Genomic DNA, 19,573 nt, shown 5'->3' on the forward strand with positions numbered 1-19,573 from the left:
CGGTAAGCTTTACTAAAAAGATTACAAAAAGAAATCTCCTCAAATAAAGCTAGTCCCCTGCCATTGTGGAAGCTGGAGTTAGGAAGCCATTATGGAGACTTATTTTAGCATTGTGGCCAAAAAATATATTTTTTCAAAGTATTAAACAGTCATCTGTTGATAGTCACCATTTAAGTTGCAGCAAAGGTGTTAATTTAATCTGTGTTCCAAATGTGATACATAATATTGTCACATGAAATCATTATGTTACTATTAATGTTAGTAGTAGTAGTACAAGTAATAACAATTCTGTGCCAACAAATTATTATAATGTACTTAAATAACAGGGCCCGTGCTGATGTAATGTAGTAAGATGAGATTAATCTGAACAATAACAATAAAACAATAATAAATTAGCAACTTCAAAGCATTAATTAGTTGCAGCAATTCTATCATGCATAAGGTATATTAGTCCTATTATGTCTGATTTATATGGGAAGATATTGGAGGGAGAATGTAACTGTAAGTTGCTTTCCCTCAAGGACAGGAAGGAGTCCCTCTTAACAATTCAATTCAATTGAATATTCATTAAGCACTTACTACATGTTAGGTAGACACTGGGGAAACAAAGATATATTGGACACAGACCTTGTTCTCAGGGAAATTACAATTTAGGTTTTAAGGTGGTAGTGGTTTTAGTGGGAGACACATACATAACTATGATACAAGAGAAAGTGAAATAAATTTAAAGGAGAGTTCTTTGCAATGTGCTGTGTGGAAAGAAGAGACAAATCATATTTATCTGGGAGGAGCAGAAAAATATTTATGGAGGATGGGACACCATATCTGGTCCTTGAAGAAAGGAAAGGACTTCCAAAGGCACAGTTGCTGGGTTGGGGAAGGGGGAATTCATTCCCAGAAGAGGAAATCATATGGGCAAACATACAGAAAAGGAATGAACCAGGGACCAGAATAAGAAATTGAGAGTAATTCATTTTGCCTATAAAGTATCATATGCAAAGAAGATAGGCTTTGGATTTCAAGATCAGTAATTTGTTTTTTACTTTCCTTCAAGAAATGGTGGGTTTCCCTTCTTTGGAGGTTTTCAAGCCAAGGCTGGATGAACATTTGTTGTGTGTGATATAGTGGAGATTCTTTTTGTATATGGGTTGGACTAGAAGGTTGCTGTGATCAAATCTTGCAATTCTGTGAGTTCCATGCTCAGGCATAATCTTTTCTAGTTCACTGGTTCACTTGGTCTCTTGCTGGTGCTTTTCTTCCTTTCTTCTAGGTCAGAGGCTAACTCACCACTTTCTGTATTCCAGAGGCTGCGATATCTTTTTATCACCATGCAAACTCAAGTTGAATAAATCTACAGGGGCTTTTGAAGAGACAGCATGGTAAAGTGGGAAGAGAATTGGAGCATGAGTCAGGAAACTTGAGTTCAAATTCCAGATCCATTACTTATTGTTTCTGTGATCTAGAGATAGTAATTTTGCCTCAAATTCCTCAACTATAAAATGAAGGTATTGGATTAATAGTAGTTTTCTAAGGTGACTTGCACCTTCAAATCTAGTTCTTTATGAGTACTGGTTTATAACATAATTTGAGCTTCTTGGTAAGAATGATTGTACCTGTATCTTTGGAGTTATTGTTAAGAATTTCATGCTAAACTGTAGAAATAATTTTAATAGGAAGTAAACAAACATTTATCAAGTGCCTACTGCATGCCATGCACTGTGCACTTTACAGGTATTATCGCATTTGATCTCCATTTTACAGTTGAGGAAACTGATACAGATAGAGGTTAAGTGACTTGCCTAGGGTCGCACAGCTAGTAAGTGTCTGAGGCCAGATTTGAACTCAAGTCGTCCTATCTGCAGGCCCAGTATCTACTGTGCTACCTAACTCCCTCTCACATATTGCTCATTCAGTCAGAAATTTTTCCAAAAGTCTATGTGCTCATTAAATGATCATGTCAATAGGCTAACAAAGAGTCATGTTGGTTTTCTTGATTGAGGCTCGGCAGAGGATAATATTCCATTTTTCGGCCATGTGCTCAAAGGTCTAATACAGGGATGGGGAACCTGTGGCCTTGAAGTCACATGTAGCCTTCTAGGTCCTTGGATGCAACCTTTTGTCTGAGTCCAAGTTTTACAGAACAAATCCTTTGTTAATGGGATTTGTTCTGTGAAGTTTGGAGTCAAAGGGTCTCACTTTCGGACCTAGAGAGACATATGTGGTCTTGAAGCTTCAGATTCTCCACCTCTGGCTAATATATTGCTATCTGGGAAGGCAGTCCCTTCCCTGAGAACTATTCCTAACAAAATGGCACAAAGGTGCTATGAAACTATTTTGATAATCTAAGCTAGACAAAATGAAGCCCTGTACAAATGTGGTTTTAGTGGGAGTGAAAAAGAGAAGATGGATGTGAGGGATATAATAGAAGAATTCATGACTTCCTGAAATAAATTGCTTTTCTCAAAAACATTATGATTACTTTCCAATTCATCAGTCTACTCATACTGAATATGAAGCTTCGGTGAAACTGAACTGAATTTACTGAACCTTTTTTTGTAAGCACAAAAAAAAAATCACGGGTTACTTGAACTCAGAATGGGTTGGACTAATGTGGAGCGGATGCTTCCAGTATTTTTATATTTTTTTATACTGGGTGTCTTATCTTCCCCAGGTTGGCATTGTAGTGGCCACCCAGACCAAACTATCACACTACGAACTGGCATGGAAGCTTTGACCTACTTGGTTTCCAATCTGGTTTGCCCTTCCTTAGGCAATCTGATGGCCCTCTGTGCCCAGTAATTCACCATATTGGTGCTAGACTTAATGTAATCCACTAGTCCCAGTCTCCCTAGTAACAGGGATTACCTGTGTTCACCACAACACCCAACTACAAGTTATTTGAAAAGTAGAGAAGGATACAAAGCCAGGTTTCTTAATTGCTGCATATGTCATGGACCTTTTGACAGTCTGGTGAATCCTATGGACCACTTCTCAGAACAACGTTTTTAAATACATGAAATTAAAAAAAATCACATAGGATTACAAAGAAAACCAATTTTTTTGAAATGTAGTTATCATTTTTTTGGAATCTTCAGATTAAGAACCCCTGGCATAGGGCATGATGGGTCATGTAGCAGTTTTAACTACATTCCATTCAGAACTTTGCTGAATATTGCTCTTCAGACAAAACTTTATGGCCTCAGACAGATATCCAAAGACTACCTGTGAAGGAGAAGATACTAAACCTAAAATACAGTCTTTGTCATTTTTATATTATCAGTGCTTTTCAAACTTTTTGGTCTCTTTATACTATTTACCCCTTAATATTTTAAAAATTTTCTTAGGAACCCCCCCATATCCCACCAAGATCTCTTTTAAAATATGAGTTGTATCTATCCTTTTTTAATATCAGAAAGTAAAATATCTTAGTCTTATTATGAAAATAGTTTTGACCTTGAGGACCCCTTTAAAGGGTCCCAGTGACCCCCTAGAATCCCCAGATCATACTTGGGAAACAATTTAATTAAGTCACTTGACGTAATTTTTAGATTGCTTATGACCATGAAGATGCTATCATAAAGCAGACTGGAATTTAAGTTCAAAAGGAAATGACTGAAAAAAATGAGAATATATAAAATACTAGTTCACCTGAAACCTATACTCTTCCATTATGCCTTCTAAATTCTTCGTTTTTAATTTTATTGTATGTTAAAGGTCAAAGTGTTGATACATTTTGTTGTCTGAATTGTGCACTGCATTGCAGGTTATCATTTAAGCTGAAACTTGATGTACAAAATGCAAACAAAATTGCAAATCACAGTAATGCACCACTCAGCTAACCCAACACCCATAACCACCACCAATAAAACCATTTCCCACAATGACAGATACCCTTCCAGTGTTTGTTTCCCAACCAAGCTAAGCAAAAAAAGAAAGAAACCCTCTCTTGTGTAATGCCCTACAATGCTAATGAAATCCAGACAAGCAACTTGAAACTTGAAACAGAAAAAAAAAACTATCCAATGGAAATCATTCATTAAAAGTCCTAGGTTCACTGAAATTAGCAAAAATGTGAGAGAAACATGACCTGAATGTGTCATTGGTGATAATAATCACATATCCATATGATGCCTTCTCTCTAGATGTATCCAAAACATTTTACAAAGTGTCCTGAGATATAAACCACAACTAGTTGTCTTCTACTATAATTTAGTAATCACTTTAAATAAGCTTAAGGTAAATAGCTTTAAACTGATTTAAAATCAGTAACAGTTTTAAAAAATACCTATCTACCCTACCAACAGTTTTATAGAAGTGACTTGAAATTGTTTCAGTAATGAAGCAAGATTGTTGGAAGCATTTGAAGATTCTAAATACTCCTGTTGTTTGGGCAAGTTTCACATTAGACTTGTTCTCACCTTCAAAACACAACATTCAAAGAAATGACCTTTTAAAAATATTACTATTGTTTTGAAGTCCAGGCCATGTTCAATTAGTTTTTCACTTCTGATTTTATTCCAAGATTAAACCTGTGAGCATTAAAGCCCCACAAAATGAATCGTAACCAGAGTTGGCATGAAACAAATACTGATGATGTGGAACTTTCCTAAACTTGGTCTCTTGCCAATATACATTGCTTCATCCTCATCCCTTATCCCAATCACAAGAGAATCACAAATCCCAAGAGACAGATTAGAATTGGTAAAGATTAATAAGATGCTCAGTAAATATTTGTTGTATTGATGTCTTTAATTCATCAAAAGATCTGTGATGCAATCAATCTCGGTACTTCTTGCAATGATACAGCTTGCAATGATAAAACTCATACCTTTTTGAACTGTGTCAGTCTTTTCTATGTCCTGGTTGCCTTTTTAAAAGCTTTTTAATACCATGAAGGAACCCAAACAGCGTATTGGAGGCTGTTCATTTATTGTATAATATTTCCATTCCATTTACCTGCCATTTCACCAGCCCTCATGCTGCCCAGACCATCAACTAGACTCCATCTCTTTTATACTCAGAACTCCCATCCTGAGAAATGAGTGCTGATCAATCACCAGTCATCCTTTACTTTTAGAACCAATTCAAGATATGATTTATTTACCAGCTAACATATTAGCCACAATGCTGACATGTGTGTACCTTTTGTCTCTAGCCCCTCCCTTCTTTCCGGTTTTGAAATCATAATCAAGCCAACTCTAGTCATTGCTTCTGGAAAGGACATGTCAGTCTATGCCTTTATGGATCATTCACTACACCTAAGATTTTTTGAGGCAAATATATACTGCCTTGGCTACCACTCTACTGTATATGCTGTTTCCCCATTAGAATGTAAGCTTCTTGAAAGCAGAACTGTCTTTGCTTTTGGATTTTTATTCATGGCACTTAACATACTGCTCGTCATATCATAAGTGCTTAATAAATGTTTTTTTTTTTCCATTCACTTAGTCATTCCTATTAGATGAACATCTCCCACACATCCCAACCCCCATGTTGTTCTGTTGGTATTTCTCTTTTATGGTATCTTTTAAGTCACTTACTTTTTATCTTTATGATAAGTTTTATGACACTTTTCAATTATACAATTGTTTGTTGGTAGTAAGACAAGACCTGTTTATGCCAACCATTGTTTTTGGATGGTCTCCAAATTATGATCATTTAGAGACTGAACTAATTGAGCTATTCCGTGAATCACAAACAAGTAGAATCGCCAGAATAATGTTCCAATGGATGTGTGGTATCACTGATGTTTCTGTTGCTTCAAATAATGCAAAGTACAGTCCATCCATGCTTGCCCACCCAGTATAACTCCTTGTCATGCCCTCCCATATGGTTACCAAAGGGGCCTACCCAACCTGATGGGGACCCTCCTTACTTTTTCTTAACATGGTGAGGATATCAAAGAAACAAGTGCTATATTGGTAGTGACGGAATAATAAAACATATGCAGAAAGGCCACCTGTACATTGGATAAATCCTTCATAGAAGTTTTATGGTAGGTTATTGCCAAAAATTGCATGAGATGAAAAGATTTTCATCTGCATTGTTAGAAGAAGTACCCACATCAGCAAGATCACAGATCCATTGGCTCCTTATCACTGTTTTCATTGATTAATGGTTTTCTCCCCTCTCTCATAGCTAACTGTAATGAGAAAGTAAAAAGAAATGATTTGTGTTTTGATCGAAGGAAAGGAAGCAGGTAAAAGAATTTTACAGCATGACACTGACAAGGGATATAGGCTCAGGAAGGGCCCTGAAGCAGTGGGCAGCATGAAAAGAGATTTGGAAACTAATAGCAGCATGATGGCACTGGATTCTTGGGGGTGGGTGGAGAGGAACAAAAAAAAGCACAAAGGGAATGGAAGTAGGAAGTGGGAGGATGCTGGATGCAAACTTCACCTATCTAATAATTTTCCTCAGGAGAATCCCTGGAAAGAGAATACATGATATAATCATAAAATTGGAAGCAAATCATTTCATTCATCTGTCTTTTTCATAAACCATCCAGTCCTGAGTAGTTCATCCTATTCTAAAATATCCCCTGGGAAAGAGTCTAAGCCTTCCTCTGCAACCTGTTTCTGTAGTCTAACCTTTATATTCAGATTGCCCAGTTTCTGACTGGACTCATTCATTTATTAATTATTAGATTTTAAAAAGTTGAACTCTTTGGAATAAAAGCCTTAGGGCTTAGCACAATAAAATCATTCATTAAAATCTAAGCTAACAGCTGTAATAATAACAAAAATGAGGATTATCCACATAAAACAGCATGCTTCACTTACTATTACTTCTGGGCAGACCAGTTTCAAAAAGTCAAGTTTAGCCACTTGCTCTGAAAAAGTAATATTGTGGGGTTCTGTTTGGCATGGGGTTAATTGGATATGAATCTTACATTCTTAACATATAAAATTTATTGTTGCATCATCTTTTATTTGTTCCTCAAAAATTGTAGATTAATTTCTCCCTTTCATTTCTTATTTATTTAGTACCCACTGGGGCAAGTTGATTGTGGAATTTAGAGATGGTGTGACCCTTGCTCCATGTGGTCTTACAATAAGGCCTCTATGTTAACAAAGTATTCAGTGATTAGACCACACTTTTTCATATGCAAAAAAACCTTCCAGAAATAATTAGTTTCAGAAACAAAACAATTAGGTGGTTGAAGCCTCATAAAATGTAGTTGTTGGCTAATTGGCTCATATTCACATAAAAATATTTGCATCTACAACCTTTGCACCTGCAAAATTTTAGCTCACAAAAATGTAATACAAACAGGCAGCCAAGATCCAGATTTTTCCATGGGTACCCTTTATTGTACTCAAAAATGTTGAGCCATATGGTAATATAAATGCTATTATTCTTACCACAAATACTTTGGTGTGTGGATAATTCACACCTGCAGCCTAAAGCAGCACCAGCACCTTACTATGTGTCTGTCCAAACCTTTATTCTGCAAATGGTGTAATCATTTCAATATTTACCAGAATGGAGGAACAAAATTATTTCCTTTAAAATTTTCTCCTTGATTTGGAAAACTCATCTTCTAGGGTCCTTGAACTGTATTATTCCCTTAGAAATTTTCTCATATCCTCATTAAAAGAAGTGTGCTGTCCTTCTTACAAGAATATGATTATGTTAGTCACCGGAGCCATAACTAATGCAGGGCACTTGGGGCTTTGCCCTAGGGCACCATAATTTAGAGGGTATTCATAACAGTTGAGGTTCTTCAACAACTTAGGAACAATCCAGTTTAGCACCTAGTTAGCAATAATAATTAGTTATAATCGGAAGTAACCAGATGTCAGGTTGTTGGCTGCACCTGAGGTCAGATCTTTCATGACTAGCAGCTGCTCCAGATCTCCAACATTTGAGGGTGAGATTCATATTTTTTGTCCTAAACACAAAAATTGATGGTTAAGTTTTGCAAGCAGCCCGCTAGTATATTTTCTTTGAGATTTTTTTTCCAGTTTGTGTGGTGCTTTGCTTCCAAATTAACCACACTCTCTCATTCAGGTCTCTCTGGTGACCAAATGTACACATTTACTGGTCAGGGTTAATTTGTGGCTACTGACCACTGCTCCTCCGTGTTATCTTAACTGACCCATGTAGGAAATGAATCCTTACACCTTACTTTGTTAACATCTTGCTTTAAATAGTTAAGGCTGTCAAACCAGGCTCATCAAATGGTAATCTAACTGGCTTTAAACACAGTGTTCTATTCTGAGAGCCCTGAAGCGAGTAATGCTGAAATGATCCTATATCATCCGATTTAGAATCTACTTCACAGGGTTGTAGTGAAGGTATGAATTAATATATAGAAGTGCTTTATAAATCTTAAATGCTTTGTAAATGGTGAATTATCTCTTCTTTTCCTCCTTCTTCTCCTTCTTCATATCCTCCTCCACCTCTTCTTCCTCCAAGGTAGAAGTAGTAGTAGTAGTAGCAGCAGCTGCAGCAGCAGCAGCAGCAGCAGCAGCAGTATTATCATTTTTTTTTTTATGATTGTTACCTAGACAAACCATGAATTGAAGTACTCAGAGGCAGCATGGAATAGAGGATTGAGCACTGGCCTTGATAGTCAGGTGACCTAGATTCTAGTCTAGGTTGTAGGCCTTGACATCTATATGATTTTAGAAAAGCCTGTTTTCCTGTCTGGTTTTTGGTCCCCTAATCAATAAAATAAAAATAATAGCACCTATTTCTCAGGTCCGTTGTAAGGAAGTCACTTTGTAAACTTTGTAAGTATTAGAAAGTATTATTATGCACAAAGCAAAAAGACCTTGAAATCCTCATTTCTGAAATCACATCCCAAAATGGCAAAATTTTCTTGCAAAATATTTGCCTTTTTAATAATGTACATTGGAAGAGTGCTTGATCCTCCACCACCCCCACCCTGAGCTATTGTGTCCCTCTGTGGCTACTCTATAATATTACTTACAAAGCACTTGAATAGTTGCTAGAAATACTATAGTGGATGTTTTCAGTGCCTATTTGATCAGGGAATCCTTGGCTTCTAGCCTTAGCTTTTGCTAGGGCTGATAACATCACATTACAGCTGTGCTGGATTGAGAACTGAGACAGCTTATCAGAAAGCCAGGCAGGCAGCTTGTGCAAGGCCTTGGTACATGAGTAAAGGATGTTTCTAAAAAATAAACAGCACTCCCTTCCCTCCTGCCCACAGCTGTCCCCCCAAACCTGATTGAAGCATAAAGTAGCCATACCACAGATTGCAGTCTATAGCAAACATGGGTTTCCTGTTGAAGTTTGGGCAACTGTCCACAGTCTCTAAGTGCAACTCCCCATTATGGGTATCCACAAAGTGATGTGTTTAAAAAAAAAAAAGCTCTTTGAATATCAGAGAATGCCAGTATGGACTGAGCCAGATGCAGAAGGGAACAGATGAAAGTTCAGAGCGGAGAGATGTGCCACAGCTGGTCAGGATGTGAAGTGAGGGAAAGGGAATTCAAAGGTTACCTGGATAGCTGCTCTAAACTATAAACAAAAGTTCTATTTACCCTTTACTGACCAGAATGTACTATATTTTATCATGGAGGAACATTGTTTTGGTGATTTGAAATCCCAAGAAATCTTTTTTTGGTCCAGGAAGGTCCTTTAAATAGGTTGAAGTTTTGGTGGGATTACAAATCTGTTATTTTTCAGAGTATGGGAAGAAGGACTCAAAAATGCACCTGTGTCCCATTGGGGTGAAGGGGAGAAAAATCTGGTACTTTTCTTTTCTTAATTTCTAATTATTTCCAGAAAAGGAAATGGCAGCAATCTCTGCCAAAAACATTGAAAACTGGATTTGAGAAAGAAGAAAAATATGCCATTAAAAAGTGTTGCTAATATGGCTCAGGTTTTAAATTAGGTAAGGTCATGAACCTGATTCTCTATTCATTCAGATACCTCTTAATGGACAAAAAAGGATGGGAATTTTAGTATCATCTACTATCCATATTTCTAGGTAAGACTTCATAAAAATTAAACTAACCATATTTCTGACCAGTTAATACAAGATGCAGGTGGTGGTGGTGAGGGGACATAGGAAAGATGAAATCAGTAACAAGTAAGAGAAAAGCCTGACATGTTCCCTTATGGTGTTTAAAACAAGTCTCCTTTGGTAAAGCAATATCAGGCTCTAATCTTTAACCAAACTGTTAAACATAATGAGTTACTTTGTGAATAGCCTTTTCAGCAGCTTACTTATATTTTCAAATATTCTTTATTTCTAGGGTTGCAATGGCCATGAATTCTTCAACAAGAAGCCAACCTACCATGATTAGAGCTTCCATATTTAGCTGTGCTGGTCCTTCCAAAGGAGATTGAGTATGTTTCTGTGAACAAATTTGAAGACTTTTCAGGATGGTAGAACTGTTGATAACTTGCATTCTCCCAGCATACCCTTCAAAAATACAGGGCTACTTCTAAGGCTTAGTAAGGCATCAGACAGCTCTTATGTATTTTCATATATACCATGTAAACTATAAATAGGCATATACATATAATTGTACATGTATGTATATATACATATATATATATAATCTGTCTATCTCTCCATATATCCCAAACATGAATATGCTAATTTACAATTTACCTGGTTTTTCTGGTAATTTCTAGAGAAACTGAAAAAAAAAGTCACAATTCATCTATGCACAAGGGGATTAGAACAGAACCTTCCTGCCTCATTACCTGAGATAGCAATATCTCTGCTACAGATTATCCAAAATCAGGCCTGTCCAAGCAACCAACGTCTCTGATGCTTGTCCATGTGACTCGACCATTCATTTATTCTCTCCAGGGGTCAGTTTCTTTATCTGTAAAATGAACATGTAGACTGTATGATACCTAAGGACCCTCCTAGTTTTTAATAAAATTCCATCAGTAGAGTAGCTGACCTCTGACATCATTTCTGACTCTAGAACTATGACCGTATGATTTCTCTTTCAAAAGATCAAATGGAACTCAGTACTGGCAGCTAGGTGGCGAAGTGGACAAATCCTCAGTCTGACTCTTTCCTCAGACACTTAATAGTTGTTTGACCCTGGGATAGTCACTAAACCCCTCCCCGTGCTCTGTTCCCTCTTACGTTGAATGGGGATAATAACACTACTTACCTTACAGGGTTGTTTCAAGGATTGAATGATATATCATATGCAAAGCACTTCACAAACATTAAAGCGCTGCATAAATGTAATCTGTTACTACAATGATTTGTCAAAGTTTTGCGAATTCTGACTATTTACTCTAAGAATCTTCCAGAAAATTAAGTTGTGACTCCAGTTCCTTCTTAATGCTTTTGTTCTTAACACAGAGTATGCAGAAAAGAATTTAACCAATAGATGATTTTTCTTTCCTCATCAATTTAAACATCTCCATTTCACTTTCAAGACAGAGAACAGCTTTCATTCAAACTCTTCCATAATTCTTCTGCTGCCATGCTCTCTGCTACATGATAGGAAAGTACTCCATGTAATGCCCCAGTTGCTCAACTCATTCCTCTCTAACTGAGTTTGGTGTCATAACAACTATGTGAATAATACATGTCATTCTTCTCTGAGGGGCTTAGTGACATAGTTGTTCATTTCATACCACAGATAGTACAGAAAAAGTCTCTAATACAATGTTTGCAATACTCTGGAGTCTAATAGAACATGGATATGGCAGTGTTTCATCAGACTAGGTGCTGTTATGTAGTATTTAGTGAGCATTATGTGTTGTTAGTGATATCTATGCTATATTTATGGGATACAAGTGAGGCACAATAGCGCAAAATAGAATACTGTAGGGTCTGTTCACCTTAATGGCTGATATTATAGTGTTTTGCTGACTGATTTGTTGCACAGGAGAAATCTAACTAGTTGCACAATTTAATTCTTGAGATGAAGACAAAGAGGATGTGATCCTGGAGAGAAGACTCTTGGTGGTCAATGCATAGATTTTTATTACCGGGACATTTTGGGCAAACAAGCAAAGGCCCAGTGAAGTATCTACTTAAGTTCTGGCCCTATTTATGTGTTTACTAAGTGTAAAGGTGAGGGACAACCAACTCTAATAGAACACAGAAAGCTTGGACTTCTCCAGGTTGTGAATTGGTCACCCCACTGCAGCCATCAATGTACTTTACTCCATGATGAATTTATGAGATAAAAGTACCTCTTCCATTGAGTTGCAAAATCCATCCAAGGTGTAAAAGAGGTGTAAGTGATTCCCAGACACTTTAATTAAATCAGTCAGAGTCATTAATTAGGTATGGAAAAAGTCCTTAATCATATTAGAGAAGTAAAGAAGTAAAAAAACACAAAAAACAAAACTAGCTATTGGATAAAATAAGATGAGAATGGACAGGAAGTATATTGGGATTGTTTGAAGAGAATCAATCATTCCCTGTGGAATACAGATAAAATACAAGTTTCTTTAGGATCTAGTATTCCAATAGCAGGCTGGTTAGTGGTACAGCAGTTTCCACCAAACGCTTGGGAGGGAATCACTTGAGGTGAGAAGGAAAGGTGATCTATTTCCTCTTCTCCCCCTGACTAGAGGAAAACCTTGCAAATTCAAATGGTAAGATTTGGCCTTCCCATCAGTGCTATTAATGATGTCCCCAGCATAGCAGTTGTTGATGACAATATCTTCATAGGAAGTAGAGGACAAATTTAAAACACTATGGAAAGGCATTTTTAAGACTCCAGAATAACTCAAATGTGAGAGCCCAACAAAAAGCTGCACTTCTGGCAAATTTCATGAGGACTCCAAGACAGGAGAAAAGGATTTGGAGGCAACTGGGAGTTGTTATCCCTTTGCATCACATGTTTTTTATACTCAAGATCATTTTCCCTTGCCTTTTATATCTGCTTCTGGGAGAATCTGTCCTACACTTTTGGGGAATGTTTTTGTATTAACCATTCTTACTGTATCAATTTAATAAACGCCCATTTCTAATAGCTAATTAACTCTGGATGGATAATTTATATCAACTGATAATCAATGGGGGCTTTGTACAATGGTGTTGGAAACTTCAATCAGTGAGGATTACTCCTAATTGCTCCACTAGCCAGTCGCTTTCTAGGGACACAATGTGCTAGTGAGACTTGGGACTAGGGGAATAAGTCAAGAGTTTGTGATAAAAAAGCAGGGGCACAGTAATTGATTAACTGAAACATTTTTAGAGGGCTTATAGTTTGATCATTTGAGATTCTCAATTATGGATTCTTAGACCGACAGCCACAGTCATTTCTGCTCACTCTGACATTTTCTACATCTTTCCAGGCAAAGAGAACCATTTTATTTTTGATCACTTGGCAGTTCCTGAAATCCTCTGTTAAGTGGACCCCTTTCTATAGTGTCTTTTTTGTTCATACATAAGAATTTTCTCTGTTTACCATTTTTTGTCTTCCTGCCTTCCTTCCTTCTTTTTTCTTCATTCCTTCCTTCCTTCCTTCCTAATCTCATTTGAAGCAAATAAAAATTATCAACCTTTCTCTTTAGATAACTCCTATAGTTGAAATGTAACTGCTATTCTGTAAATGTATTTACACTAATGCAATATTCAAACTTCAGATACCAAGCATCAAAATATAAAACACATTTATTACTACAAAACTAGGTAGGAAATCTTCTCAGTATCGTTTCCATAAGCTGGCTACATGTCAGAGGTTGGAGTTTTTAAAATACCTGGTATTTAGCATAAAGTAAACCAAATTAATCATTCTTTACTGTAGATGACCTGGTGCCACAGAGAAACAACCTTAATCTAATAATTTGCAGCACCATCACTTCACTATCTGACACAAGAAAAAGCAAATGAAAAGGGAAACAAAAACTACTACCTGCATTAATCTAGTGCTCCCTCCTACAGCTGACCCCCCAACTCCGGTCAGTTATCCAGGAGGTGACTACTCTAGACAATCTGGGTATACTGTGTGTCTATAACCCTAAAACTATAGCTCAGGAAACCCCATCATTGCCCTTCAGCCAGTAGATACAACTAGCTCAACACCAAGTCATTCAGGGACATGGCAGAATAACAACAATTGGTATAAAACACACCCTGGACAGCAAGGTGACACAACGGATAGAATGCTGGGCCTGGAGTCAGGAAGACTCATCTTTGCGAGTTCAAATCCGGCCTCAGACACTTACTATCTGGGCAAGTCTCTTAACCCTGGTAGCCTCAATTTCACATCTGTAAAATGAGCTGGAGAAGGAAATGGCAAACCACTCCAGTATCTTTGCCAAGAAAACCCCAAATGGCATCATGAAGAGTCAGACACAACTAAAACAATGGGAAAATAAATAATGCATTTCCTACAAATCTGGATCCATTCAACCACAAATACACTCACAGCATTAGTGAAATAAAGGGGAATATACATAGGGTATATTGGTTGGAAAGTGAACATGTAGGAAATGTGTGGCCAAGCATACATTTGATACTACAGGGCCCTGATGTCCTTCCTTTTCTCATGACATTCACATGCTGTTTCCCACTGAGCACAGCATCTCTGCTGTACAGACTTTTTAGCTGGGATCCCTGGACCTGCTCCTTTTCACAACTACGTGTTCAACCAACAATATTAATTTTCTCTTAAAACCATGGTTGGCTCTTTGCTGCCAAGGGTTACACTTTTAAAAGTTCTCAGGCTGCTTCTGCCTCCAGAGCTGACAACTTTGCACTGCAAAACTTCAGGGTTATTGCTGATTTTGTCATTCTGTGGCAAGCTCCTCTCTACTTCTAACAAAAAGAACTTCTCCATATCTAGTATAATAGAGTAACAAAGTGAAATCCCTTCTTTGCATATCATTAAGATATTAGTAACTTCTTGTCTCTGTTATCTGTTCCTTACTTTCTTTCATTTTCACTTAATAGTATTTTATTTTTTCCAATTACGTGTAAAGATAGTTTTCAACATTCATTTTCGTAAGATTTTGAGTTCCAAATTGTTCTCTCTCCTCTCCTCCCTTCTACCCTCCCCAAGACAGCAAGCAATATGAAACAGGTTATACATGTACAATCATGTTCTTTATCCTTATTTTATTCTTTTATTAAGGGGATTTGTTCTGTGAAGTTTGGATTCAGTCAAAGGGCTGCACTTGAGGACCTAGAGGGTCACATCTGACCTCGAGGTTGCAGTTTCCCCACCCCAGCTATAGTCATTTACTTCTGTGTCTCGTGCACCTAACTTATTCCATTGATCCACCACTCTATTTCTTTGGCCGGTACCAATTAGTTTTGATGATTGCCACTTTATAATATAGTTTTAGATTTGGTATAGTTGGGCCACCTTCCTTTGCCTTTGTTTTTCATTAATTCTCTTGATATTCTTGACCTTTTATTCTTCCAGATGAATTTTGTTATTATTTTTTCTAGCTCTATAAAATATTTTTAGCAGTTTCATTGATATGACACTGAATAAGTAAATTAATTTAGGTAGAAGTGTCATTTTTATTATATTAGCTCAGCGTATCCATGAGAAATTGATATTTTTCCAATTGTTTAGATCTGACTTTATTTGTGTGAAACACATTTTGTAATTGTGTTCGTATGGTTCTTGGGTTTGTCTTTGCAGGTAGACTCCCAAATGTTTTATATTGTCTTCAGGTATCTCTTGCTGGTGGGCTTTGTTGGTAATATATGAAAATACTGACGATTTATGTGGATTATTTTATATCCTGCAATTTTGCTAAAATTGTTAATTGTTTCAAGTAGTTTTTGGTGATTCTCTAGTATTGTCTAAGTTTACCACAATATCATTTTCAAAAAGTGACAGTTTTGTTTCCTCATTGCCTATTCTAATTCATTTTAATTTCTTTCTTTTATCTTATTGCTAAAGCTAACATTTCTAGTACAATATTGAATAATACTGGTGATAATGAGCATCCTTGTTTCATCCCTGATCTTATTGGGAATGCTTCTAGCTTATTGCCATTACATATAATCCTTACTGCTGGTTTAAGATACTGCTTATCACTTTCAGGAAAACTCCATTTATTCCTATGCCTCTAGTGTTTTTAATAGGAATGGGTGCAGTATTTTGTCAAAAGTTTTTTCTTCAAGTATTGAGATAATCATGTGATTTCTGTTAGTTTTGTTATTGATATGGTCAATTATGCTGATAGTTTTCCTAATATTGAACCAGCACTGCATTCCTGGTATGAATCTCACCTGGTCATAGTGTATTATCGTCATGATAAATGATTGTAACCTCTTTGCTAATATTTTGTTTTAAAATTTTCATCACTATTCATTAGATAAGTTGGTGTATAATTTTCTTTCTCTGTTTTGGCTCTTTGTGGCATAGATATCAGCACCATATTTGTATCAGAACAGGAATTTGGTAGGATTCCTTCTTTGCCTATTTCTCCAGATAGTTTATATATTATTGGAATTAGGTGTTCTTTAAATGTTTGGTAGAATTAACTTGTAAATCCATCTGGCCCTGGAGATTTTTTTCTTAGGGAGTTCATTGATTGCTTGTTCAATTTCTTTTTCTGAATTGGGGTTATTTAAGTATTTTATTTCCTCTTCTGCTAATCTGAGCAATTTATATTTTTGTTAATATTCATCCATTTCACTTAGATTGTGAAATTGGTTGGCATATAGTTGGGTAAAATAGTTCCTAATTATTGCTCTAATTTCCTTTTCATTGGTGGTGAATTCACACTTATCATTTTTGATGCTGGTAACTTGGTTTTCTTCTTTCCTTTTTTAATCAAATTAACCAAAAGTTTTTCTGTTTTATTGTGTTTTTTTTTTTCATAAAACCAATTCTAGGTTTTATTTATTAATTCAATAGTTTTCTTACTTTTAATTTTATTAGTCTCTCCTTTGATTTTCAGAGTTTCTAATTTGGTATTTAATTGAGGATTTTTAATTTGTTATTTTTCTAGCTTTTTTAGTTGTATGCCCAATTCATTGATCTCTTTCTCTAATTTATTCATGTAGGCATTTAGAGATATAAAATTTCACCTAAGAACTGCTTTGGCTGAATCACAGAAGTTTTGGTATGTTGCCTCATTATTTTTATTCTCTTGATGAAATTATTGATTGTTTTTAAGATTTCTTGTTTGACCTACTCATTCTTTAGGATTAGATTATTTAGTTTCCAATTAATTTTATTCTATCTTTCCATGGCCCTTTATTACATATAATTTTTATGTGTCATGATCTGAAAAGGATGTATTTAATATTTCTGCCTTTCTGCATTGCATTGGGAGGGTTTTATGCCTAGTGGAGAGTCAATTTGTGTGGATTTTATGCACCACTGAGAAAAAGGTATATTACTTTCTATCATTCAATTTTCTCCAGAGGTCTACCATGTCTAACTTTTCTAAAATTCTATTTACTTTCTTAACTTCTTTCTTGTTTATTTTGTGATTAGATTTATTTAGTTCTGAGAGGGGGAGGTTAAGGTTCCCCCACTAGTATAGTCTTGCTGTCCTATTTCTTCCTATAACTCACTTATCTTCTCCTCTAAGTATTTGAATGCTATTTATCACTTGGTGCACATATGTTTAGTATTAATATTACTTTATTGTCTACGGTACCTTTTAAGAAGATATAGGTTCCTTCTTTATCTCTTTTAATTAGATCTGTTTTTGCTTTTGCTTTGACTGAGATCAGGCTTGATATCCCTGCTTTTTTTACTTCAATTGAAGTATAATAGATTCTGCTCTAGCCTTTTACCTTTACTCTGTGTGTATCTCTCCGCTTCAAATATGTTTCTTGTAAACAATATATTGTAGGATTCTGGTTTTAATCCCCTCTGCTATCCACTTCCATTTTATGCTGGAGTTCATCCCATTCACATTCACAGTTATGTTTACTAACTGTGTTTTTTCCTCCATCCTTTTTTCACCCTGTTTATACTTTTCTTTCTTCTTTCATGCTGTCTCTTCTCACCAGTGTTTTTCTTCTGACCACTAACTCCCTCAGTATGCCCTCCCTCCTATTAGCCCCTTCTTTTCTTTCCCCTTTTCCCTCCTACTTCTGCTCTCCTTTCTATCAGCCACTCATTCTTCTTTCTTTCCCCTTTCTCCTCCTACTTCCCTATAGGGTAAGTTAAATTTCTATACCCAAATGAGTGTATATTACTCCCTCTTTGAGGCAAATCTGATGAGAGTAAGGTTTAAACAATGCTCACCCCATCCCTTCTTTCCCTCTGTTGTAATAGGTCTTTTGCACCTCTTTATGTGATATAATTTGCCCTATTCTGCCCCCCTCCTTTCCTCTTCTCCTAGTACAATCCTTTTTAACCAGTTAATTTTTTTATATCATTATATCAAAGTCAACTTATACCCACACCTTCTGTCTATGTATACTCCTTTTAACTGCCCTAATAGAGATGCAGTTCTCAAGAATTACAAGTATCATCTTCCCACGTAGGGATGTAAACAATATAATCTTATTGAATAACGTGTTGTTGTTGTTTTTCCTTTCCTCTTTACTCTTTTATACTTCTCTTGAATCTCTTATTTGAAGATCAAATTTTCTGTTCAGCTCTGGTATTTCATCAGGAACATTTAGAAAGTCTCCTATTTCATTTAATATCCATCTTTTCCCCTGGAAGATTATGCTGATTTTTGCTGAGTAGTTAATTCTTGGTTGTAATCCAAGCTCCTTTGCCTTCTGGAATATCTTATCCCAAGGACTCTGATCCTTTAACATAGAAGCTGCTAAGTCCTGTCTAATCCTGACTGTGTCTCCTTGGTATTTGAAATGTTTCTTTCTGGCTCCTTGCAGTAATTTCTCTTAACCTGGTAATTCTGGAATTTGACTACAATATTCCCTGGAGTTTTTGGGATATCACTCAGGAGGTGATCCGTGGATCCTTTCAATGACTATTTTACTCTCTGGTTCTAAGATATCAGAGCAGTTTTCCTAGATAATTTTTGAAAGATACTGTCTAGGCTCATTTTTTTAAATCATTGCTTTCAGGTAGTCCAATGATTCTTAAATTTTCTCTCCTGGGTCTATTTTCTAGGTCATTTGTTTTCCCAATGAGGTATTTTACATTTTCTTCTATTTTCTTCGTTCTTTTGATTTTGTTTGACTGATTCTTGATGTCTCATAGAGTCATTAGCTTCCACTTGCCCAATTTTATTTTTTAAGGAATTATTTTCTTCAGTTAGCTTTTGTACCTCCTTTTCCATTTTGTCAATTCTACTTTTAAAGGAGTTGTTTTCTTCAGTGGATTTTTTTTTCCCACTTGGCCAATTCTATTTTTTAAATAGTTGTTCTCTTTAGTTAATTTTTGTGCTTTCTTTTCTAAGCTGTTGACTCTTTTATTCCTGCATAACTCTCATTTCTTTTCCAAATTTTTCCATCACCTTGCTTACTTGATTTTTAAAGTCCTATTTGAACTCTTCCAAGAGAACTTTTTGGGTTTCAGAACAATTCATATTCCCTTTTGAGGCTACACATGTTGGCATTTTGACATTGTTGTCTTCTTTGTAGTTTGTGTATTGATCTCTCCTGTTACCACAGTAGCTTTCTGCATCCAGGGTGTTTTTCTTTTCTTTCTTTCTTTCTTTCTTTCTTTCTTTCTTTCTTTCTTTCTTTCTTTCTTTCTTTCTT

Source organism: Vombatus ursinus, unplaced genomic scaffold (assembly GCF_900497805.2).
Source record: "Vombatus ursinus unplaced genomic scaffold, bare-nosed wombat genome assembly UNPS02009205.1, whole genome shotgun sequence".
Lineage (NCBI taxonomy): Eukaryota > Metazoa > Chordata > Mammalia > Diprotodontia > Vombatidae > Vombatus > Vombatus ursinus.